The sequence below is a fragment of the Pituophis catenifer genome, unplaced genomic scaffold (genome assembly GCF_029215685.1).
Source record: "Pituophis catenifer annectens isolate HBS135680 unplaced genomic scaffold, rPitCat1.0.hap2 SCAF_16, whole genome shotgun sequence".
Classification (NCBI taxonomy): Eukaryota; Metazoa; Chordata; class Lepidosauria; order Squamata; family Colubridae; genus Pituophis; species Pituophis catenifer.
This window is the reverse complement of record NW_027256896.1, coordinates 19309196-19336132: the sequence shown is the minus strand read 5'-3', so window position 1 is coordinate 19336132 and position 26937 is coordinate 19309196. Positions and strand designations below refer to the sequence as shown.

The 26937-nt window shown below is 41.4% G+C and overlaps 1 protein-coding gene across 1 annotated transcript in view; it reads left to right on the top strand.

Moving 5' to 3' along the window:
- Positions 1-26937, top strand: part of SDK1 (sidekick cell adhesion molecule 1) — a 426731-nt gene that overhangs the window by 843 nt on the left and 398951 nt on the right. The gene's annotated exons all lie outside the window — the stretch shown is intronic.

The window sequence follows — 26937 nt, the reverse complement described above, 5'->3', positions numbered from 1 at the left end:
CCCAGCTGCTCTCCCCCTCCCCATTTGAATCTTGCCCCCCTCCCTCCCTCCCTTCTTGTCCCGAGAAACGCCAGAGGCCAAGCCAAATATTGGCAAGCTTCCTTCCTTCCCAATCCTTTCACAAATCTTCCCTCGAGTGAAAGTGGCCCCTTCTTCCCTTGTATTTTGCATTATCCCCTTCCCCCCTTCTTCTTATTTTTTTTCCCTCTCCTCTCTTTTGGATAAATATCATCATGACCTTTGGGAAGATAAATATTTGAACGGATAGTTAAACGAGATTTCTCGCAGTCCGCAGTGAAGCCAGTTTTGCATGCACGGGCTTGAATCAATTAAAATGACCTTTCGGATATTATTTCTCTCCCCCCCTCCCCCCTCTGGTTGAAGAGTGAAAGTAACTTTCCCTAGAGAACGAATTGAGCCTCTTCTCCCTGATTAGCTAATAAGACCTGAGCATTTGGGAGCAGTCAAGACAAAACAAGTCTTCAGCTTGGTGCAACAATAACTTGGAAATATAAGCCTTGTTGGTGTGTTCAGTAGAAATTGCTTTAAAAGGTACTTAGGAACTGGATTACCTTGCCAGAAGTTTTTATTTTATTTTATTTTTTTGGAAGCTTCCGTGTTCTGCAGCTTTAAGAAAAAAGAGACTTGCTGTTTCTCGGTTATTGGAAGATGTTCCTTTAGTAGTGCAGTGTTATGGCTTGGATAATGAGTGACCTTCTGAATACTGTTGAGCGAAGGCCACTCCTTGCGATGTCACATACTTGTAATGGTCAGCGGGCATGCACTGCCAAGCTAGGAAATCACATTTCGAAGGGATAACAATAGGAAGCGCTTAAAGCTCACTGGACCAGGGATTCAGCTGCTAGCATATTTTGACCAGTGTTTAAGTGACCACTTCATTTCTGGAAGCGCTAACAATGTGCTGCTTACTACTGAGCATTTCTTTCATAGCGCTCTGAAAACTAATAGGATTGATTGAGGAGGGCATGCAGCAAACACAACTTGTTCAGATCTTGTGTCTGTGATTCCTTGTCCCCTAAAGTTGATTTACATCAATGGTTAGGATCGAATCTTTTAATGAACATAAAGGGCGCAATGGAAGTTCGTCTCTTAAAGAGAAAGGATTGGAATTTCGTTGGTACTTCAAAATGCCTGAATTGGTCAGGAGCCCGGGACTCTTATGGGTTTCTTGTAGCAACTCAAAATAAACAGACCAACAACATAGAAAGTCTTGTTCTAAACTATTAATAAGTCCGGGACAAGCAGCTCTCCTGCCCCATCTTGAAAACTAGAATATTTAAGATATAAACTTTATTTATTGGCGCCTGCAACATCTTGTATGTTTCGTTAGTTTTTAAGGGATCACATTTCAAATATAGAAACAAGGCCAAGTCCTGGCATTCAGGACTATATGTCACTAAGTTTGTGTGAATTCTTTTCGAAGGGAAACCAGACACGTGTGGATATCACCAAATTGCTCAATCAAATAAATATGGTGGCTTTGGCAAATGATCCAGTATTTCAGAGCTGGTGGCCTTTGGCGGTGAAACTGATGTTAATTCAGGGCATTCGGGCAGAAGGAAATGGAAGAAATCCCTTCCAGAAAGAAAAAAAACAAGCATTTTTTTTTTTCAGATTGTGGAGATTGTCATCTAAAGTGAAATCTCATGACAAAATAGTTAAGTAGAGTTTTCATCCCAATTTGGGGGCATTGGCAGCACTGGATAAAACTATTTCTTGTTGCTCTAGATTACGTTGTTTTGATTTTTACCTATACCCGTGATGGCGAACCTATGGCACACCTGGCACAAGTGGCACAAGAGCCCTCTCTGCGGGCACGCAAGCCATCGCCCCAGCTCATTTCTGCTGCACCTCCTGCCAGCCAGCTGGTTTTCGGATCTCTGCCGCGCATGCATAGGGGGTGGGGCACATGCGGGAGACACGTGCGCAGGGGCAAGGGCGCATGTGTGGGGAATCATGCATCCATGCACTGGGGTGGCACATGGAGGTCGCACACACATGCGTGGCGGCGGGGTGCACGTGGAGGCTCGTGCATGCATGTGGGATGCGCAGGTGTGTGTGTCACGCTCGCATTGCATTATATGTGTGTGCGCACTTTCGGCAGGTTAGCCATCATTGACCCATACTGTAAATCAGGGGTGTCCAACCTTGGCAACTTTATGGCTTGTGGATTTCAACTCTCAGAATTCCCCAGACAGCATGACTGGTTGGAGAATTCTGGGGATTGAAGTCCCCAGGTCTTCAAAGTTCTCAAGGTTGGACACCTTTGCTGTAGATCATTACTATTTGAAGTTTTCAAGACGGGAGATAACAACTTTGTCCCTCCCGAACAAGGTAGCTCTAGTTATCTTGCTTCATATAAATAACAGAATGACAGAATAACAAAGTTGGAAGGTCTTACTTTGGCTTGCTTGGACATCTTGAATGGGCTGCTAATTTACAGGTGGAGAGTGAGGTCCTTATTTTTTAATGCCAAATAGGATTTCAGAGTATCTCCCTACTTAAACAACAACTACCTCTACCCTACCCTATTTGCAATCTGGTTTTGAAATCTTCAGTTTCCAAAGCGACTTAAGAAGAAAACTTGGCTCTCTCTAACTGATGCTGTGGATCTTGGGGTTCTACTTGGCTATAATCTGACAATGCTGAAGTTGGTAAATTGTTCATAATTGTTATAATTGGTGGGCTGAATATGAGATTATGTTAATTTCCTATTAGTTAGCATCTGAAAGAGTTTGAGATCTGTGGGACAAAACTTGAGCTGTCAGATACGATGAATAATTTTGAGCTCCCTCTGGTTTTACATCTCTCAAGCAGAGATAGTTCCACATTTATATTTCCCAGAATATTTACAGTCTCTCTCTCTCTCTCTCTCTCCCTCCCCCCCACCTTTCTTTTATTAGCACATGTTCTTTACTGGCTTTTTGAACAGTTTTTGCTTTTCAGTATTTCGTTTTCTTGGCATATGTGAGCATATTTTCATACAAAGTAACTTCCTTCCAGAAATTTAATACAAACATACCCAATGTAACAATTCAGCATGGGCCAGTTACAGATTAATCACCTACATAAAAGGCATTAATCACATTGTTACTAAACAGGTTACAAACAAGAAACAGACCCATACACAATTTACCGTACTTTCTGGAGTATAAGAAGCACTTCTCATCCCCCAAAAGAGGATGGAAATGTTGGTGCGTCTTATACACCGAATACAGCCATTTAAAAACAGGCCTGTTTTCGGCCTTCCAAACCCCCAGGAGCACTCTGCAGGCTTCCCAAATCTGTGCGTCCTTTTTTTGCGAAAAACGGGTCTGTTTTTCGCAAAAACAGGATGCACAGACGGTTTTGGAGGCTGGGAGGGCAAAAACTTTCCCCCCTTGTTTACCTCTTCAAAATCTTGGTGCGTCTTATACTCCAGTGCGTCTTGTAGCCCCCAAAATACGTACTTTGGGTGCAATTTATTGATTGGTCCAAAGTTGTTTTCCCCCCCCAAATGGCTGTGCAGATCTCTTTACTTGGTCTAAAGCTCAAATTGACTAGAAGCCTTTTCTACAAAGTCTTACAAGGGAGATTATTGGGAGCAGTTTATAAAATGGAGAAGGTCAAATTTAAAAGTGATTACAAGTGACAAGTTCATAAAGCCCCCCCCCACCAAGAATCTTAAATCTTCAACTTTTTCAGAAGTTTTTCTTTTAAGTGTTATTTTTTTTCCCCCTAGTGACCTCATGCCCTTCATTTATGGCCGAAATATTGCAACCCCAGGAAGAGAAAGAGGTGGCTATCCAGGTATAAGTGTACTTGGAGGAAACTGATTATTAAGATTTATTTCAACCCTGATGGAGGATCTTTGCTGAGGGAGAGGCACAATGGAGATGTCGGTTCTCTTGAACTCGTGCTGGGTTGTCTGGTTTGAGATTGGCAGGCCCTGTGCCAATCCTCCCTGTGCAACCCCCCATCAGTGTGGCAATGGTTGGAATTCTGTTGAACCCCTAAGATATGAGCTGGGGAGATCCACAGTTCGTTCGTTTTTTCATTTCCCCCTGCTATTCTGCCTGTACATGGACCTGCTGAAATCAGTCATCCAGAGACTCCACGAAGTACCACGGTTGTTAGTATTTATTTATCTATCTATCACAAATGCTTTTCTGCCCCCTCAATCATTCCCTTTGAAGCACCTTGCCTGAACAACATATGTTACTCACCTCACAATAATTAACACATTATCAGTGTTATCAGATAACAAGTAGTCAACGGAAGCTATAACACACTGGTAGTTTGCTAATAAACCACAATGCACTCATAGTTTGCTACTGCTGCTCAATGTATCCCTACCCCCACCCCATATTCTACCTGGATTAAGGTTAAGAGAGGTGGGGCAGGTCTTTTGACAGTTGCCTGGGGGAGCTGTGATGGATTGGGCGAGAGCTGGCAAACTGCAACTGAATCCAAGATAAAGGAGACAAGATGGTTACAGGCCTGGAAAGTAGGGAGATGGTTTGAACTGGATTTGAAGTGGGATGACCTCTGAAGGACCCAGTGCCTCCATTGGGATCTTTTTAAATTTTCAATAGAGGCAAGACTCTTCATCAACCCTACCTCACCTCAACGACCCTACTAACTTCCCAATAAAATTACTGCAACCAACCATGTGTTTACACAAGGAGTTGACTCATGAAGTCTACTCAAAGAGTATGTGACCTATGACCTTTTTCACATGACCATTGCAGCATCCCCATGGTCACATGATCTAAATCTGGACCCTTGGCAACTGACTCATATTGATGACAGTTGCAATGTCCCGGAGACATTGGGGACAATGTCAAAGTCAATGGGGAAGTCAGATTCGCTTAATAACCATGTCACTAACTTAAGAAATGCAGTGATTCACTTAGCAACTGTGGCAAGAAAGGTGGTAAAATTGGGGGGGGGGACAAAACTCACTTAACCATTGTCTTGTTTAGTAAGAGGAATTTTTCAGCTCAGTTGTAGTTCTTGGGCAGCAAAATGGGACATCCTAAATGCCACCTACCTGATCTGAAACAGCTGCCCCCTTTTCCTGTGAGTCACCAGGCCCAAATAAGGAGCTGACTTTAGCTAATAAATCCTTTCTTTCTTCCTTAAATACAAATAGAATTATTAAGGGAAAAGGCATATCTTACCAGAGGACATCTTTCAACATATACTTTTCAATAATAAGCATTATTTCAAGCATTGAAAGATGGCCTAGACAAATTATTTTCTTTGGCACTTAACAACAGGAGCTGAGTTCATAATTTTTTTTAGGGAAATAAAAGCACAGGGTATAGCTTTAAGCATTCTTTAATGTAAAAGCGTACTTTAATGTTTCAAGAAAGGGAACTTGCCAGGTTTCCTTAGATTAAAGAGATGTTGGTGCAATGTTTTATGACACTTGATCAAATCTTTAATTTAAAATGGTATAAAGAGCTGAATACTTAAAGTGAGATTAATGTTCCATGTGCTTTATTAGAACCAAAAAAAAAAAAAAAAAACCCTGATGGAAGAGGAACATATTGTTATGTGACAATGGGGCTTTTAAGACATCAAATACATGACTTGGTAGCATTGGCAAAATGTGCTAATTTTAATAATTTCATAGAATAAAAACAGCATTTAACCAAGAGGGGATGAAGAATTAAAAAATAACACTCAGTTTACAAACTTGTTATCCATCCAACAGAGAGAAATATTTGAGAAGTCACAGTGTAGCCAAAACCAGCGTGTAGAAAGACTGTAGAAATTTCTCCTGACAGGTTGCAAATCATCAGATCAGAAATATTACGGGGAGGGGGCTTCACAATACACAGCAGAACTACTTTCTTCATGATTCATTTCAGATGGTTGCAAAATGCACATTAATAAGCTTCTTTTGAGAGATACTGTTGAACCTAAACAGAACCAGCTCTTGGCTGACCTTTGGTGCCTAAGAAAGATATTTCTACTCACTCTATTAATAGAAGAATATGGATATAATTTGGATAGTCACCCCCCTCCCCTCGTTGTCTTAATTTTATGTATATATTTGTGTTACACTGGCAACAACTTTTCTGGAAACCGTATTTTCCAAAATGGCTTGGCATCCTTTCTGTCACCTTGCCAGCAAGTTGGAAAGACGATGTGTGGGAGATATCTGATCTCTTAGAGTAAGTATCACTGCTGCTACCCCAGGGATGGCATTGGAGAAGACAGATGGAAATACTTAGCTCCTTGAGGTTGGCCTCTCTATTAAGCACCAGCAGTTTGTTGCCTTGGGAAATGTCGAAATTGGCATCCTTTAAAAAAAAAAAAAAACGAACTAACTTCACACTTGGATTGTAACAAAGAAACTTTTCTCCTTGTAGCCGAGATGAATTTGAAGACCTGATGGAAAACATATTTTAGCTTTTACTTTTTTTTTTTTTAATTTGATTTATATGCCACCCTTCTCCGGAGACTCAGGGCGGCTTACAATGCGCTAAGCAATAGCCTTCATCCTTTTGTATATTTATACAAAGTCAGCTTATTGCCCCCACAATCTGGGTCCTCAATTTACCTACCTTAGAAAGGATGGAAAGCTGAGTCAACCTTGAGCCTTGGCGAGATTCGAACCTGCAGTAAATTGCAGGCAGCTGGTCTTAATAACCAGCTTAATAACAGGGTGCCTTAGACCACTGTACTACCAAGGCTCTTGGTTGAGGAGAAGGGTGAATAATGATATTAAGACAGATGTATCATCACCCTTGAGAAAGCGCATTGTAATTATTGTCTCACCAAAGATAAGAACAATAAACTTAGACAGGAAATCCTTCCCCTCTTCTGTTTTCTACTTTACCACCTCCAGAGGACTTTTACTTCTCCCTGCTTAAGCTCTGTTATGCTTTGCAGTGGCAATCTGCTCTTTATTTTGACTTATGAGCAAGTCAGAAAAAAATGGACTCTGACTTGCACATGACACTAGTACTGAGGGACAGATAAGGTCAGCCCTGACTGATAATGAAAAATGAGATAGCGGTTTGACGACTCGGTACACCAATAACGTAGGAAAACCTTTTGAAGTTTCCACACAAGAGAAGTACAGGGACACAACTCAGTCGATGATGTTGGTTCACCTGGATTTTATTCTTCTTTTTTAAAAGAGAGAAAATATGCAATAATAGAAAGCGATTCGGCAGGAACAAGCGATCTGATCCACTATTCCAATCATTCATCGTTCTGTGAATTCAGCATGCATTTTTTTTTTTAAAACAAACTTACAGGTTTTGACAGCTGTGTACTTCTTTTGCAGCTTTGGCTAGAGGCAACGTGGTCTATTCTAAAAGGCAAATAATAACATTTCTTGTGAGACCAAAATGAAAAGACATTTGGTATCAGATCTGAGAGAGCAGAGTTAACGGCATTCGGAGAGTCAGCCAATTGCACCAGGGTTCTCTTTCAAAGCTTAGCATAAAACACTTAATTTCACTCAGATACAACAGATTGTTTTTTGTTTTTTTTTTCATTACGCCCTTTCAGAATATTGTGGCTTTCACTACCCACCATTTTAATATTCTTTATGTGCTGCCAATCCATCTGCTAACCGGAATAGACAGAATTATTCATTCTGGTACTGTATCCAGGCTCCTATCCCCTGAATCAGGAAAGAGTTTGTAACAGAACCATCCTAGAGACGAGCCTTCTAGGCAATACCTGGAGTACTGGCCTTAGGTCTTGAGTAGAGTAGAGTAGAGTAGAGTAGAGTAGAGTAGAGTAGAGTAGAGTAGAGTAGAACAGAACAGAACAGAACAGAACAGAACAGAACAGAACAGAATAGAATTCTTTATTGGCCAAGTGTGATTGGACACACAAGGAATTTGTCTTTGGTGTATATGCTCTCAAGAGAATAAAATACATTCATCAAAAATAAAAAGATACAACACTTAGTGATAGTCAAGGTTACTGATAAGCTATCAAATCATACTAGGAAACAAATAAAAACAATAAAATTGAAAGATACAAGCAACATGGTTATAGTAATAAGTGGGAAGAGATAGATACTAGTAAGGATAATAGTAATACAGTCTTAGTAAATTATTTGACAGTGTTGAGGGAATTATTTGTTTAGCAGAGTGATGGTGTTCGGGAAAAACTTCTTGTGTCTAGTTGTTCTGGTGTGCAGTGCTCTATGGTGTCTTTTTGAGGGTAGGAGTTCAAACAATTTATGTCCAGGATGCGAGGGGTCTGTAAATATTTTCACAGCCCTCTTTTTGACTCGTACAGTCTACAGGTCCTCCATGGAAGACAGGTTGATAGTCATTGTTTTTTCTGCAGTTCTAATGATCCTCTGAAGTCTGTGTCGGTCTTGTTGGGTTGCAGAACCAAACCAGACAGTCATAGAGGTCAGAGAAGTACAGGAAAAGGGAAGGTGTGCTGTTTCCTCATCCCCATTGAGTTGAATTCAAGCTTGATGTTTGTGCCTCTCTGTTCCATTGCTCAGCATTCTGGGACATGGCGGTCTAATTGACAATCCATCCACTTCTGATTCCAGCCCAATAATATCTCTACCGGTGCTTTGAAATTGGCAGGGTTTCCACCTGGCAATGCAGGTAGTCAGGTTGAGGATCTGATGAGCTCCATCTGTTCTTTCCGCTTCGCTCTTACTTTCCCAGACATAACAAGATGTGAAGCCCCCTAGAAGGGGCTTTGCATATTTTTTCAACAGCCTTGTAAATACATTAAAAAAAAAAAACCACAGACACCCTAGTCCATACAAAGTATGACAAACCTACCTCCAACTTCCAGATCTTATCTTTAAACATTTAAGTGCCCTCACACTTAAGAGAGATTCTCCATCATCCAGGTCATGATGTCCCAAAAGTGCTTTTCCAAAAGGCAACTGGGGCCTGTAATGAGTGAATCCCACTGATTAAACTGATATCTTGGCATTATGAACTTTGAAATCCTAACGAGCCCAAGATCTATAGGAGAAGGAGTGGCAGAACCTGGGGGCGGAGTGAAAAGAGGAATCAGCCTAGAATCCCTCCGTAGTCACAAGCGAGCTAAGTTCACCTTCCTTAAATTCTAAAGTTAGAGCCTTATCTAAGGCCAAGCAGGGGCTAATTGTGATGAGAAGATTCCTATGCATGACTAGCAGTATATCATTTCAATTGGACCTTCAGGTGTGGACCTGATCTTTCCTGCTTGACACGAAGGCTGATAGTTTTTGCTCTAATTCTAGAAAAAGGGTCCAAGGAACAAGCCACCAGAAAGCTTTTATGGACTGTAAATGTTTGGTCCTGCAACAGACCTTCCAGATGCCGATGGCTCCTACTCCTGTCCTCTATGATTAGTGTACACGCCATGCTTTTCGTTTTCAATGATGGATGTGTTTACTTATTTATTTATTAAATTTACTCACCATCCATCTTGCTGTCACGCCACTCTGGGTGGCTTAACAATCTGATAAAACGACATTAGAAAAGATTAAAAGAGTAAGACCACAAACGCATTAAAATCAACAAAGAAGGAGCTAAGGTAGCGAGAATAGAGCGGAGGCGGGTTCTTCTCTTGGGGTGTACTTATGTACCTTTATATACACACCTGTTGCATATACACCCGATGTGCAGTCTTAGTCCTGTCTAATTTTTGGAGTGCAGCCCACACCAGAGGTGGATTTCGGCAGGTTCTGACCAGTTCTGGAGAACCGGTAGCGGAAATTTTGAGTAGTTCAGAGAACCGGTAGTAAAAATTCTGACTGGCCCCGCCTCCATCTATTCTCTGCCTCCCAAATCCCAGCTGATTGGGAGGAAATGGGCGTTTTGCAGTAACCTTCCCCTGGAGTGTGGTGGGAATGGAGATTTTACAGTATCCTTCCCCTACCACGCCCACCAAGCCACACCCACAGAACCTGTAGTAAAAAATTTTGAAACCTACCACTGGCCCACACCACAGCACACAAATATTCAGACTATCTTTTGCCCTGTGCTGCAACCTGATCCATTCCTATTATTACACCTATTTCTTCCTCATTGCCATTTGCCTTGTTCTCTTTTCCATCTGCCCAAATTCAGGGATCCATTTTACCAAGAGACTTGCTCTACAACCTGGAAGGACCATCCATTTTTGTCCATCTGTGTCTCAAGTTTCATTCTCCAGTCCTTCCTCTTCACTCCCTTCCTCCCTGAAAACATTCCTTAATCTGTCTTCCTTTCTCCATTCTGTGTCTCCATTATATTCTATTGTAGATAGAAGTAGCAAGTCTTAGCTTCCTTCTGCTCCTCCCAGTGAGTTTTCCTCTGCCCAATCAAATCTGGAACCTTTCCTTTCCTTTCCTTTCCTTTCCTTTCCTTTCCTTTCCTTTCCTTTCCTTTCCTTCCCTTCCCTTCCCTTCCCTTCCCTTCCCTTCCCTTCCTTTCCTTTCCTTTCCTTTCCTTTCCTTTCCTTTCCTTTCCTTTCCTCTCCTCTCCTCTCCCCTCTTCTTTTTTCTTTTCTCCAGAACTTAAACCAGACTTTCAAATTAAATGGCAATTTGCAATGTTAACCGGACAGATTGTTTCCCTTCAGATCTTCAGAGGGACAGTTGTCAGGTAGCTCTGCGATGGTGTGAGATTTTTAATTCCACCCCCGTCCCCCGCTAGGTATTTCACAATTGAATTCATTTGCTCAAGTGCCTTGCCTTTTGCAAAGACATAAATCATGTGTACAAACTTTGCAAATGCATGGAAATCAAGGGAGAGAAAATGCATTCTCCAAAGAGACAGGGGAAATATTTCTAAGAGCCGGGCAGGTTGTGCATTCTCCCAGAATTTCATTTCAACACTCCTCCCACCCTCCCACCTTAACAAAGATCACTCCTAAAAAGCAGCAACCATCTGATTGTGTTCCTGTTATCCTGGTTGTTGTTTCCCCCCACCCCCCCCCCTTGCCATCTGCCTTAGCCGCCTCTCCTTGTAGGTGCTAAATTTACAACTTCTAGGAGGAAAGGAGAAATTTTGCAGGTGACGACAAAGAGAAAGGAAGGGGGGGGGGGAAACACCTGCGGCTTCCTTGCAGACAGTTGTTACTTGCTACAGGTAAGAAGAAAATTACATGGTGGGTTTTAGAATCTTCACTTGATGTGGATTGTTAATTTTCGAGATGATGATTATAGACAACCCACATGCTTGAAAGGCTAATAATTTGAAGGCGCCTAATGATTTTGTCGGTTGTTCAAAGCCGGCATTTATTACAGAAGAATTGCCATTAAGATAGGGGCAGAGTTTGGCTCTTCACACTTCCAGTTGGATATTTTGTTATCTTTCTCTCTCCCCCCCCGCCCCCCCCCCAAAAAACCCCTTAACAAATCTGAGAACTGAGATGGTTTAACTTCTGGCGGCTTCCCAAAAAAGGAAGTAGTTTGGTGGCGGATTTGTTGGAGAACTTTACCCAATATAATCTACAGCTCTGATGCTGGGCGTGATCCATCCTACTCTCGACCTGTTGCATCTGATTTAGAGATCCTGTGTACTCTTTCAAGATTGGTGAAGGGTGGCCTGGTAAACCCATTCAGTTTTCTTCCTGTTTTTTATTTTTATGATGGACTAGCTGAATACTAGCTCCGCTATGAAACTATGTGACCGGGCCTGATAAATCAACACTTACAGCTTGAAAATTAATGAGTAGTTATGGATCGGCCTCTCCTCTCCCCTTCTCTCCCTCAGGCTTGCCCCAGAGAAGCCTCTCCTCTCTATCCCCTTCTCTCCCTCAGGCTGGCCCCATAGATCCTCTCCTCTCACCTTCTCTCCCTCACCTTGCCCCACAGAAGCTTCCCCTATCCTATCCCCCTTCTCTCCCTCAGCCTTGCCCCACAGAAGCCTCCCCTATCCCATCCCTCTTCTCTCCCTCAGCCTTGCCCCATAGAAGCCTCCCCTATCCTATCCCCTGCTTGCTGCTGTGAAAGTAAAACTGAAACTGAAACTCCTCTCCTCTGCTTGTGTTTTTGCATTTGGAACAGATTTCTTTTCAGGTGGGGATGGGGAGTAGAACTACTTAACATCCGAGCATGTTAATCATAATATAAGAAATACTAATGCTCTGATGGTCATTTCGAAAAATCCTTTCTCAGTGAGCACCTAGAAGCCAAGAGGAACATATGTGGCAAATTTCAAGTTTGTAGGCTTTACAGTTGTGGAGATTTTGTGATGATGCATGAGTGGCATTTCTCTTTTATATATATAGATTATTGCAGATGATTGTGGGTGGTGGTGGTGTTTTGTTGGTTGTAGAACTCTAAAATGACACCAAAGATCAAGAAATGTAGGTTTTCTTCTTCCAAGCTTTCCTAGAAACTGGCTGGAATGTAAGCACTTCTCTTTCAGATAAGAAAGCAGCTCTTGCATACTTCTTCATCTCTACTTTAGTAAATAAATCACACTTATTTTTTTTTTCTTTTCTTATTATTATTTTATGGTAATGGCAGATCTTCAGGGACTGAAATTGCCCCCCCCCCCCCGCTGCCAGATGTCCTGTCAATGGGAAGCTTTTTTTGAATACCAAAAGCAACAAATGTTCAGCCTTCATTTTCCAGAAGACCAGTTCCAGGTGTCCCAGGGGTTTTAAAATTTGAAGCATTGATGCTACAATATGTTATCACCCATTTGCCCAGAACGATTGCCAGTCTAGTGTTTATCACTCCGGGATGCCTACTTTGAACTGCTGTGCAATATTGTAATTTTATTCCGTTCCCTTTTCTATTTGTTTCCTTCTTCATAGAAGCATTTTAAAAATATATATATTACTACTACTGGTAGGAAACCAGCTTAGTGTTGTAGAAAACAGAGCTTGGGTTAAAATCCATGCATCGGGGATTTATATGATCTTGTACATCATGCATGCCACTTCATCATGCTTGTCGTGTTTTTATCTTTAATTGCTAGCTTAATTATTAAAAAAATGATCGTTCTGAGCTGCTCAGAAGGTTGGAAATGGTGACCATATGACTCGGGGATGCTGCAACTGTCCTAATAAATGCCACTTGTCAAGCGCCCAAATTTTGATCATGTGACTGAGGATGCTGCAGTAAGTTGTCCGTATGAGGACCTTTGTAAGTCTTTTTTTTGAAGTGTTGTTGCAACCTTGAACTGTCACTAAATGAATTCTAGTACGTCGAGAACTACCTGTTTCTTTTATGCAATTACATTTCAGTTGGAATCTATTTGCGATTGACTGTCCCAGCTCCTTTATACGAGTCTGTTGTTCAGTGGTGAAATTCAAAAATTTTCCCTACCGGTTCTGTGGGCATGGCTTGGTGGGCATGGCTTGGTGGTAATATGACCAGGTGGGCATGGCTTGGTAGTCATGTGACTGGGTGGGTGTGGCCGAACAACTGACACACACACAATATAAAAGGAGCTGGACTTCACACAAAATGGCTCCTGCAACAAGAGGGAACCTCACAGAGTCACAGAGAGCTCAAAAACAAACTAGGACACTTTGCACAAAAATAACACAAAAGCTGTACAACTGACTCACACACAATGCAAAAACAGCTGGACTTTCACACCAAATGGCCCCTGCAACAAGCAGGAACCTCACAGACAATCAGGCACAGCTGATTGTCTCACAGCTGATCATCGGAACTTTTTTTTTTTTTACTTTTTAAAGCATTTTTTTACTACCTGTTCCGGTGAATAGGTAGTAAAAAAAATGCTTAAAAAAAGTTTTTATAAAGTTCCAACGATAGCGTGGCACAGCTGATTGTCATAGCATTTTTTTACTACTGGTTCAGGCGAACGGTAGCAATTATTACTACCGGTTCGGGCAAACCAGCCCGAACCGGTAGCATTTCATCCCTGCTGTTGTGGCTCTGGTTCTTTTATTACAATAACGTCTCCTTTTTTTTAACCTGGGAAAAAATGAACATGCTCCGTTCATCTGCGGCATGATACATTTGTTGTGATTGCCTAAGTGTTGCGCAGGGTAGGCAACACGGTCGAAGTGATAGCCTCCTTTCACTTCAACAGAACATCACACTCATGTACTTAAAATATTCATGAACTGAGCTGCTGCATCTAGAAAAAAGTATTTAATGGGGCTTACGGTAGTATACAGCAACTTGAAAATTTGGCAGCTATAATAACTTTAAAAAAAACATTAAAACCTATGGAAGCAGAGCCTAATATTTTGGCCCAGCTGTGCGCTGTTTTCTTTTTTTCTTTTTAATAAAAAGCAAAGTTACAATTTTCCTAAGCCACTGATATAAACTGCATTAAAAAGTAGTCGTATAGTTACTGCTATGGAATCTCTGGTTGTCATTCATCTTGACTTAATGGCATGTTCTGTTTACTGCTGAATCATTGCAACCTGAAACAAACAGGCATGATGATGTGGTAAATTATGACATATTCCAGCTTTTATTTCCCCATCTGTCAATTTGTACTGATAGGAGGTATCCAGCTGTCAGTCAAAGTTGAGCACAGAGGGTAATGATATTTACCACTGATTCGGATCCAAGATTGATTTCTATCACATATTCATGTAAGCAGATTAGTTCTGAACATGCTAACAGAACCTTGTTATTAGTGCAAGAAAATCAGTGTCTTCCTTCATTTTCTTTTCTTGCAATAAAACTAGGTCCCAAACTCAAAATCCTTCTGGCGGCAGAGGAAAATATTGAAGTATTGAAAACAGACCAAGTTAATTCCTCAGTTTATCTTAATATGCCTTCATAAGACGTATTTCAAACCTGAGAAGTTTTAAGCATCTTTGCTAAAATAGAATAGAATAGAATAGAATTCTTTATTGGCCAAGTGTGATTGGCCAATACAAGGAATTTGTCTTTGGTGCATATGTGTACATAAAAAGAAAAAAAAATACATTCAACAAGAGTCATAAGCTAGAACACTTAGTGATGGTCATAGGTTACTAAACAAATAATCAAATCATACTAGGAAACAAATAAAACAATATAAATTGTAGAGATACAAGCAACAAGGTTATAGTCATACGTGGGAGGAGATGGATGATAGGAACGATGAGAAGATTAATAGTAATGCAGACTTAGTAACTAGTTTGACCGTGTTGAGGGAATTAGTTGTTTAGCAGAGTGATGGTGTTCTTGTGTCTAGTTGTTCTGGTGTGCAGTGCTCCATAGTGTCATTTTGAGGGTAGGAGTTGAAACAGTTTATGTCCAGGATGTGAGGGGTCTGTAGATATTTTCACAGCCCTCTTTTTGAGGGCTCGACCTAACTCAACCTAGTTAGAAAAAAAAAATTGAGACCAGCTAAAGTAACTTTAATTATCGTCTGGCATGTTTTGTCCTGTGGTTATTGAAAATGGTGGCCTTCCAGATACAGGGTAACTTGGGGGAATCCTATTCGGAAGGCAGCAACTTTTCAGGAGTTGCCCGCAAACGCCTGACACAATTTTCCCGAGCGGAATAGAAGGGAAAGTGGCGCCAACGGCTGGGTGCCAAGAGGGTGAAAATGGTCAGGAAGTTAAGATGCTGAAAAGAGTATTTGCAACCTTCGGAGGGCTGCACCGCGTGCCATGTTAACAAGGCCTCCTAGCAGAGCTGTCAGTTTTCATCATATGAACTTGGACAGTTTCCCCCTCCCTACTGCTTATCTCCACTTTGATCCTGGCTTCCAGAATTGCCTCGGAATGAAAAAGCAGCCCAAGAAGTCATAGTTTACAATCTCTTCAAACCAGCCCGAGACGATAATTATTCTTCCTACTCAATGCAGGGCTGGCTTTTAGTCGTCGGGGGTGGTTGGGATAAAGATCAAATCCCATGAACCCCAGCGCTTGAGGTGCCAGCTCATAGGATTTGCGCTACGTATTCTGCTGCCGGCGTAACGAAACCGTTTGAGCTGCCAGGAGGACTCGAGCAAAAGCAATTTTGCACACACATCATGTAACTTGAGTGCCTGTAGCATCTTGTGGACTGTGGAACATGGGTTGGATGTAACAAGGCAGGTTGAGTAGGTCGCAGACTTGAGTAGGAAGCATCCTTCAAATGTTTGGCTAGTTGACCTGGCCAGGTTGTATGGAAGGACCTAGTGACACCAACGCTGAGCCCTGTAAGTAGTTATTTCTTTAGGAACAGACTTATCTGATGCCCTGTAAAATTGGCTCACCAGTTTCCGCATTAAATTTCCTCAAGGGCCCTGGAGTGACGCTGTTTGGGAGCACTGGGGATTCCTCAGCTGCCCTTCTAAGCTGGCAGGCATGAACAGAAGGTGTTCGCTAGGGGCAGGCTGGATGGCATGTGGCCAATTTCCCTCCCTTCCCCCTCTGCCAATCATTGCAGATCGCTTGTCTCTAATCCCAGGCAAGGGGTATTTGTTTTTAATCAGCCCATAGAATTGGCAATCCCGATAACACTGGTGAACGGGAGGAGGTGCAATTCCAGTCTGGGTTGAAACCGATTAAAAATAAATATTGGTTTTAATGTCGGCTTCCCAGAAACGAAAGAGTTTTTAACCATGCTTTCATTTTAAGATCACTGCTGGTGTTGATTCTTACCTGAATCTGAATACACACACACATAAGGGCTGTGTAGCTTTAGAGCTTAGGAACATGCCAGTGCATTATAGCAATAGCCATCGAACTTAGACATATAGCAATAGCACTTAGACTTATATACCGCTTTACAGTGCTTTCCAGCCCTCTCTGGAAAGCACTGTATAATAGCTAGTTTTTAGTGCAATTGTAACGGGACCCAAAACACGCTGTCGTTTTTAAACCTGACTGTGCTACCTTCCATTTTATTAATGCAAAAGGTACTTGATTCTCGTCAGTAGTAAAACAATGATATAGTCTAAAGGTTGCTAAGGAAATCTTTGAAGTTAACTCTTCTTCCAGTTGGCTGAAGGTAGCCATGACTCACTTCTACAATTCCCTAGCATTGCTATGTTGCCAAGATACTGGAAAGAGGTTTTATGAGCAATACTGGAATCACACATTAAATAATTGTTTCCATTGTTCTGCTTAAAAAAAAAAAAAGTCCAGGAAGCCCAGGAAGCCAAAAAAGATGATGAAATCCTATTCCATTTCCAGAATGGAGGTGCAAGCCGGGTCCTGAATTTGTAGGTTGTTTCCTGTTTTAAAGGATATGACTGGTTCAGCTTTTAACTATTTGTTTTCCGAGTGGGAATAAAAAGCACCCACTTAAAAAAATAAATAAATTGCTGAGTTGGTCACCACGATAAATTTTTGTAAAGCTCAGGCGTGTCTACAAGATATGGTTTAAAAAAAGCGAAGAAGTTAGAATGACATCTATGGTCTGATTGAAGTTCTGTCTGTCTCTAATGTTGTGACTCCCATCTGAAATGAATTCAGAGAAACAGAAGCACAGAATAATTAAACAGTGTTCTCTACTTCAGTCAAAATATCAAACCTTCAAGTTCATTTATCACCATGTCCTTCCGAAGGAAGAAACTTCCTCCCGCAATTCCACCTCGCCTGGGTGAGTAAACTCTCAGAATTCACCACCAAAAACAAACAAAACAACAACAACAACAACAACAAACCACAACCTAATCAAACTATGGAAGATAATTTTTTTTGCCTCCATAACCAATTGCAAGCTCCTGCGTCTCTTAGCAATCATCGTATTTAACAGTTGGCATTTAAGTGTCCATCTGAGCTTTGTCTGTTAAAAATGTTGATGTCTTGGCAGTGTCAGAGCAACACTGAACGGACTGTGTATTTACACACCTGGTGTTAATTACACCTTTTTTAAACATTTGCAGCATCAATAATACTGACTTCCCGTTGGAACAAAGTTGTTTCCCCCCCCCCTCCTCTGAAATCAGGGCCCAACTGTACACCTTGCCTTCAGTCTTCCCTGCAGTTCCTGGATTTCTGCCATCCAAATTTTGCAGGGTAGCCAAGTTGCAAGGTGTTTCTTTCTTTCTTTCTTTCTTTCTTTCTTTCTTTCTTTCTTTCTTTCTTTCTTTCTTTCTTTCTTTCTTTCTTTCTTTCTTTCTTTCTTTCTTTCTTTCTTCCTTCCTTCCTTCCTTCCCTCCTTCCTTCCTTCCTTCCCTGCAGTTCCTGGATTTCTGCCATCCAAATTTTGCAGGGTAGCCAAGTTGCAAGGTGTCTTTCTTTCTTTCTTTCTTTCTTTCTTTCTTTCTTTCTTTCTTTCTTTCTTTCTTTCTTTCTTTCTTTCTTTCTTTCTTTCTTTCTTTCTTTCTTTCTTCCTTCCTTCCTTCCTCCCTCCCTCCCTCCCTCCCTCCCTCCTTCCTTCCTTCCTTCCTTCCTTCCTTCCTTCCTTCCTTCCTTCCTTCCTTCCTTGTGCTTTGGCTCATGCCAAATTGCAGGGTGTAGTTTTCAGGCAGAAGCAGCAGAACCCACGTAGAGGTGGCCTCTCTCTTGCTCCCTAGCTCCAGGTACACCATAGGCAGTCCCCCGCTCAAAATCAGAGCAATGCAATGTGCTGGGTTGTTTATTTGACTCCCGCAGAAAAAAAATAATAAAAAAAATCAGTGTTTATACAGCTGCTACAGAGATTGAGCTGTTTTTTCTTTCCATTTTTTTCCTTTTCTGAAACAGCCAGGACAAGTAGTAGATACTCCTTTGTATCTGAGTGGAAACTCAGTTCAAGTGTTAGGCTGCGTTTATATGATACGTTTAACCCATAGATAACTTAAATGTGGTTTAGTCAGCCAGCTCCAATTTCTAGGTTTACACAACATTGTATTGTAGATATGGGCTGAGGCAGCAAATCAGCATACAATGGGGCTGTTTAGTTTACGGTTCAGTGCATCCGGTGGATGAGGTCAAAGGAGAAAGATCTGGAGATGATTGTGCTAGCTCCGCTATGCACCAAAAGCAGTTAAAGAGAACCAGGGGGTACAGCCAGTCCAATAAAATAACAGTATAACTCCCATCTCCCCCTTCCCAAAAGAGCTGATAGCATTGAAAGACCTGGAATAGGGGGAGATATTCAGAATTAAGGAGCTTCTGGACTCTCTGCCCCTTTTGTTAGTCTCTCCTTTTTGAATAATCTCACTTTAAAAAAAAACACGCCTCACCCTTGCCAAGAGTTATGAGTGCCTCTATGAGCCATATGTATATCAAGAAGCCAGAAGCAATTTAGCACAACCACATTTGGCTGGCAAGTAGATAAATTCACTCAATTTGTCTTCTGAGAATGATTTGCAGGAGCTAAGCGGGCAAAGCCGTCGCTCAAATAAAACAGGAAATATTCTTTTCTTTCTTTTTTTCCAGAGGTTACTTACTGCAGCTGGGGGAACAGTCCCTAAACTGGCAAATTTACACTGCACAAAACGATCTCTTTTGTAAAAGTCCAGTAGAGGGAGTCTGGATTCAGTGAGGAAACAGGAGACAGCTTGCAACTCCCTTGTAGACTCATAAAAATCTATAATAATCCTGCATGGCAACAAGTCCCTAATAACTCACTCAGCTGTGTACCTAAGGACCACGCTGTTCTCCTATAAATTACTGTAAAGATGACTGCAAATAATCTTTGTGGCTTGCATGCAACTCCATACATATATGTGTGTGTGTGTGTATATATTCCCCATGGATTAAATGTAAAGAGACAGCACGTAATGAAACTTTAGGTGGGTAGTTTATGTTCATTGCATTTTCCTAATTATTCTCGCAGCGCCTTCAGAATATTGATTTCATATTGTTGCCTTGGATTAAAACATAATAAGTCACTAAATATTTCAGACAAATCAAATGGATGAGCATAGCAGCTTAGACCCTTTAATCTACAAACCTGCAGCTCTTTCAGAAATTAGATTAGTTTTAATGCCGAATCTCTATTTGCCGAATGCTGTTTTTAATTTAAGTAAGTTAAGGCTATATAACTGATTTAAGACCCTCTCTCTGCATTTTCATACAGTTTAGAGTGATTTTCATTATTAAAAGTAACAAAGTGAACGGTGCCTCTTCTAAGTAAATGGCCATTTTAATTATTGCGTAATTAGTGTAAATTCATAATGTGTGTATGATTTTATTGTTCGAGTAATATATTGTTGTGCATACCTAAGCAGAAGAAGTAGCATTAGAATCAGCACGGAAATTTCTGACAGAGTGAATTCTGCCATTTTACTGCATTTCCTGACTGCCAATAACTTTAGTAAAATATTATAAGAAGGGTTAAAGGTTTTGGGTTTAAAAAAAGAGCAATATCCACTAGACCAGGCCTTAGGAGCTGTCATTTCAATTTAAGCTGAAAAACATTTTAATGACAACAGTAAAAAAGGGCCTTCGGTATCTGAATTAGTATTGATTGTATTTGATGGCATTTATAATCATCACTGCAGACAAATAAGCTGTCTTGCATTCAGATTTTTTTCACCGTCTATTTGAGTCCCAAAGAATTATCAATATGGAGCAGGGATGAAATGCTATCGGTTTGGGCCGGTTCACCCAAACCGGTAGTAAAAAATGAAAAAAAAAAAAAGTTCCGATGATCAGCTGAGCGACGCACAATCGTCGGAACTCTTTTTTTAACTTTTTAAAAGCATTTTTTACTACTTATTCACCCAAGCCAGTAGTAAAAAATGCTTTTAAGAGGTTTTTAAAAAGGTTCCCAGGATCGCGCGCCACAACTGTTCACCCCCCCTGCACTGTTCTACTTACCTTCCCAAGCCTACTTTTGGCACATACTCTGCGTGCATGCACGCAATTTGTGTTTGGCGTGCACTGGGCATGTGCACGCAAAGCGTGCGTTTGGCATGTGGTGCGCATGCGCGGCTAGCAAACCTGTAGTTCAGATTTCACCACGGATATGGAGGTACACCTTCAATGAAGAATTTTCAGTATGAAGGATTCCCCGGAATCACCCAGACTTCAAATGATCTTCACAGCTTCATGTTGAAGTTATGGTGATTATGTGTACGGCATTGGAAGATTTGGAGACAGAAAATCCCGTAGAAGTCTGTATGTGGTCATTAACAACAACAACTTGATGGCACATAATCAATTGCGAACAGCATTTCGTGGGGCAATACACTTTATTCTTGTCAATATGAAGAGTTTTCAGAATATTTTTTGTTCCGTAACACAGGGAAGTACAGAACTGAAGCAAACTGGGAAACTTCATATCACTTCCGAGCTATGATTTTTGCATCAAAGCCCCAGTGAAGAGAAAAAAAGGCTTTGCTTTTCGCTAACATTTGAGTAGAATTTTGGACTAAAAGCAGTTCAGTTCCAACGATTGAATCCTTCCATTTCCTCATCAATATGCCTGTTGGAAACAACAACAACAACAACAACTAACAATCGGAACAAAGAGAAGAAAATATGCCTTTACAAGTAAGGATTCAGAAGGCTCCCTTACTAATTATCTTACTAATTATCTGTCTAAAACAGAGGTGCCCAACTGTGGCAGCTTTAAGACCTGTGGAATTCCCCCGCCAGCATGTTGCTGAAGTTGAAGTCCATAAATTGAAGTTGCTGAAGTCTACAACTTATTGAGGTTGGACACCCCTGTTTTACAAGCCGAGACAACTGTATGGAAAATGTTGCAAGGTACCCCCTATCCTATATATTTGGCAGAAGTGCCTTTCTAATGATCAATGGCAAAGATCTCCCAAAGAGATCCCTCTGCATATACCAGACATATGGTTCTAGACCCAGAAGAAGGGATCTGGATTTTACTTGGCCACAGGAGTAAACCACAAACAGTGTGTGGATTATACTTCTTATCACTAAGTGTTGTACCTTATGATTCCTGACGAATATATTTTATTTTTTCTTTTATGTACACTGAGAGCATATGCACCAAAGACAAATTCCTTGTGTGTCCAATCACACTTGCCCAATAAAGAATTCTATTCTATTCTATTCTATTAAAAAATGCACACACTGCAACTGGTATGTTTATGTTGCTTGTGATAAACCATTAAAGAATTTAGGAAGTTTGCAAACCCCAGGAAAATCCTGATCTCCAGGCATTGGTTACGAGAGTGATGTACTTAGTTTGGCTTGCTGTGGAGCCCAAGGCAAACACTGCTTCAGTAACCTATCTCGTTACGAATTGTGCCGAAGAGAAAATGAGGGTCTTTTTAGCATGCATGGAAATTGTGTGCCTGTCCACCTCCAGACTGGGTGCTGTGAAATGAATAGGCTATTCTAAACAGTTGGGCAAATGTTTTCTTTAGCTTGTCCCACCATCACCAAAAACAGCAGCTGAGCAGCTGTGAAGGCATGGAAAACAATAATTTCTGCCTGTCTCATCGTCTAAAATAAAGTTTGAGAATGCTTTTAATGGTACGATTATAAACAGTTCCCAATTTGGAGCAATCTCGCCAAAGAATGCAGTCTATGTTACAAAGTCTAATGTTTTAAGAAACATTCGTCATCTAGATAAGAGGTCAAAAATAACCACAGGGCCCTGGCCTCTGGACAAGCATGTAACACTGGTAGATTTCCACTGCTCTTAACACACCTTTAACCCATTTCTATGTTTTTGTAGGGAAAGGAACAATAATTCATGGTGATAGCATTCCGTGTTTGCTAGTGACAGGATTATTTGGCTCATAAATCCCTTGCAAAGATGAAAGCTTTGGCTGTTCACTGCAAGAATGGCAGGAAATCATCACAGTAATTACTGGTTAGTTGGGGCAGTCTGTCTGAACATTCTTCGTTAAATGTTACAACCATTTAACTTAATTTAACACTAAGTCGTGCAGGTCGGTTCTCAGGTGAACATCATGTATGTATTGGAAGTCACGTGTTTCAGTGTTAATTTATTTTCAGGGGGGAAAGTCCTACAGTGGGTGCCATACAAAGTGGACTTTCATGCAAGAACTCATCTGTTCCGATGGAAAAAACAGATTTTTATTTATTTCTATTCGCTCCTTTCCTGTCCCTCTCCCATCCAGATGGATACATACATATTTTAGTACGGCAGTTTTATTACTGTTTTTAACTTGATTGTAAAGATGCACTGAAATATTTTATGGGACACATAGGATGGTTAGTTGCCCCATAAAATAATTGTGTTATTTGACTTGTTTGGGGAAGTGCTCCTAAAAGACTGGGGATTTAAATGTTTTTTGAGCAAGATTTAAGTTGTTGTGTATTTAAGCTAATTAAATAAATATCATGCAAAAATATGGAAATTAGAAAAGCACCTTGCTGTTAAGACATTCCGCGAATTTTATCTTCAGGCTGTTAAACCATCATTAGTAACCAAGTTGGGAGCTATTTCGCTATACAGTTTTTGCACTGTTTGCATTAGAAGCAACATTATCTTTCAGAGAATAGCCTGCCCACAGATAAAGCCCTTATGAATGCCATTTATAATTAAAACACGTTCAAATACATTTCACAGTTTATTGATAGTGAAAATGAGCATCTTCCCTTCACCTGTTCCAGCCGAGAATTAGGAAGCACCTTGGACCGGATAGAATGGCATGAAATGAAAACACCCCGGCCGAGCTTCAGGCAAGTGGGCAGTTTGTTTTCATTATTTTCTGAAGCCCCTCCTGGGTAGGCGATTTGAAAGCTGTACAATTTTAAAGCAATTAAATAAAACGAGGCTCACTGGCCCAGAAAACACGAAGAAACAACGCGATATGTATTGCAACTGTCAGAGCTTCAAACCAGCTCTTCTGGAAGATGGTGTTGATGCCCCATAATAGACTCAAAAGGCTGGTTGTATTTAGGAAGAGTTTAGGAAGAATCAGAACTGGACATATTTCCATGCCGATGATGGCCCGTATCATTCCTGCCAAAAAGTGTGGCATTCTCCTGGAATCCTTTTACATAAAGGATACATACATTATGCTTTTCTTTTGGGGGGGGGCATCTCCCAGGCTTTGAGTTTCTCATAAAGATGGTTGGTCACTCAGCAGTTGTCCAACCTCCCATGAAATGTATGTTCCTATCAGTGGTGGGATTCAAATAATTTAACAACCGGTTCCCTGCCCTAATGACCGGCTGGGTGGGCGTGGCCATGGTGGGCGTGGCCAGGAGGTGTGACAGGCAGCACTTGGCCTCCTGCACCCCCACGGGAGCAAAAACAGGCTGCACCCCCCCCCCCGTGTCCCGTTTTGGGTCTAGAAGGCCTCCCAGCATTTACCTAGGAGCCAAAAAGGGGCAGGGTTGGAAGGGGCGGGGCCAGCCAGCCGTTTAACAACTGGTTGGCCCGAACCGGCTTAATCCCACCACGGGTTCCTATGAAGAAGATGCTCAGATGAATGTTTGTTCCGCTTTGTGGTATGTTGCTCATAAAAGTGAAGTACCAAACAAGCTGTAAACCACGCTGCAACATGCTTTCCAGCCTTAGATTCTTGGTAGAGTTTTATCTCTTTTTATATTGATATTCAGCCAGTGTCTACTGACATGAATATGCACCAACCGGCAAATATGTATTGTATTGGTAATCTTCCGTTCTGCAGGGACCAGTTCTGGCTGACTGGCGAGTTCTTCTTTGTCCCCAGATTGGAACGCAAGTGCATTTCTCTTATTAGATTTAACCAGCATGTAATTTTACATTTGCGTTGATGCTAATTTTAGGAAGGAGCTAAGTTTCACACACGATGCTATGGCCTAGGAGTAAATAATTTAGTCTGTTCGACGATTTAGGGAAGTATTTTGTTTCATCCGTTTTAAAGCCATCTCCGTTGCAAAAGGGGGCATTCCGCATGATATCAGGATTAAAAATAACGATACAATGGTAAAAACAAATAGCGGCATCATCCCGCAGTATATATATATATATTTTAATTTGATTTATATGCCGCCCTTCTCCGAAGACTCAGGGCGGCTTACAATGTGCTCAGCAATAGCCTTCATCCTTTTGTATATTTATACAAAGTCAGCTTATTGCCCCCACAAACTGGGTCCTCATTTCACCTACCTTAGAAAGGATGGAAGGCTGAGTCAACCTTGAGCCTGGTGAGATTCGAACCCTGCAGTAATTGCAGGCAGCTGGTCTTAATAACCAGCTTAATAACAGGGTGCCTTAGACCACTGTACTACCAAGGCTCTTGGGGGAAGAACAAACCAAGGCCAGTATCAATAATAAAAGAAGGATCTAATGAATCCACGGAAGGGGTAGAGCTTTACATAAATGGTGCCCCCTCCTTGGCTGTTTTCTTGCAGACGTTTCATTACCCAGATAGATAACATTATCAGTGCTAGAAGGGAGTGGAATTTGGGAGGGGGAGGAGCAGGGGTGGGTTCTAATTTTTTTTACTACCGGTTCTGTGGGCGTGGCTTATTTTGTGGGTGTGGCTTGGAGGTCATGTGACTAGGTGGGCATGGCTAGCTGGTCAGAGTCATTTCTGGAAGGTCCTCGCACTTATGACCAGTCCTCGCACTTACGACCTGACTCATTTGTTTGCTTTTAACACTGATCAGCTGTAGGGCGGCCCTTTGAAGCCCCGTGGCAAGAGTTTAAACAGTTTTTTTCCCTCTAGTCATCAGCTGGGACTCAGGAGGCAGCAATAGATTGGGGGTGGGACCAAATAAACGGTAAGAATAACGTGGGGGGTGGGGGGGGTGGGAGGGCGGAGGGGGGAGAACCGGTTCGGTGACGTCATATCGTCACCGCTACAGGCTCGGCCGAACCGGACCAAACCGGGAGGGAACCCACCACTGGGGAGGAGGAAGAAAAAGAAGAAGAAAAAGGAAGGAGGAGGAGGAGGAGAACCATGGGGGCCTTGGCAATCTCTGAGCTTGGCTGTTTTCCTGAAGACATTTCATTACCCAACTCGATAACATCATCAGTGCTAGGAGGAAGTGGGATTTCTCTCATTTTATAAGCTATAGTGGCTTGCCCTGTCAGTGTCGATGGGAGTGTTCTTGGTGGCTCCTTGAGTAGCCTGTCATTTACTGTTAGTTTGTTTGTCTGAGTTGGCAGTTCCTCAGTTAGGATATTGTTTACTTCTCGATGGTTGGCCTAGTATTAACCTTGATATTAATCTTTGCTCATCTGGGTGTTGATGACTGGCCAGGAAGTTCCCAGTCTTGGCTCTGAAATCATAATTCTCTCTCACTAACCTTCAAAGAGACAACCAGCCCCAGGGCCCAGGCGATAACTTCCTAAATCATGATTGCAAAAGGAATGGAAAAAAAGAATTAACTGGCAAATGGAACCTTTGCGGGGAAAAGAAAAAAAAAAGAACCTCGGTGTTAGGTATTATTTTGCGTCAATTTGAATCCATCAAGGGTTATTTCTTGCAAAGTGTGAAGTGCCAGTGTAGGCAAAGCAAGCTTAAACACAGATATTTATACAGGAGCAATCAAAACGGAATCTGCACTTGGACATTATAAATTCAGATAAACGAATCACTCCAGTTATATCCTGCTCGTAGTATATTTTAATTTCCCTCCGTGTATTTTCATGGTATTTAGAATTTTCTCACTATTAAGGTTTTTTTTTCCCCTTTTTCTAAAAGTATGCAGTATTGATCTTAGTTGGTTTACATTAATCACAGTGACAGAATGCAGATTAGATGTGCATCAGGTTGTATTGAACAGATTCGAAAATACCAGGAAGGAGCTATTAGGGCAAGATAGTAATTGGACAAACTGATTGAAGATGGGATCACACAGAAGATATGATCTATCTATGATTGCTCCCCCTCCCCTCCCCCACCCCAGTAATCCTGGAAGTTGGAACAGTATCACCAGTGGGTAGATCTCTTCATTGGTCAACCTGTTCTTAGAAGTACAGAGGAGAGGTCTGTATCATTATTATTATTTTCAGATCCGTGTGGTTAAAAAGGAATGAAGCTCTGTAAGCAAAAATCATATTGTTATTGACGTCTGAATAGATTAAGATGGAAGAGGTTTTTAACCTAGTCAAATGCATCTTGTTGTACGTAACTTAAAAAAAAAATACTGCTTTCTTCCCAAATTGTCACCACGATACACCTTCCCCAAAGCTTTCTCTCCAGCAAATCGTAGAAATTAGTGTAACCTTATAAAAGGGTAATGGCTGCAAAGCACATTTGATGACAAAAAACA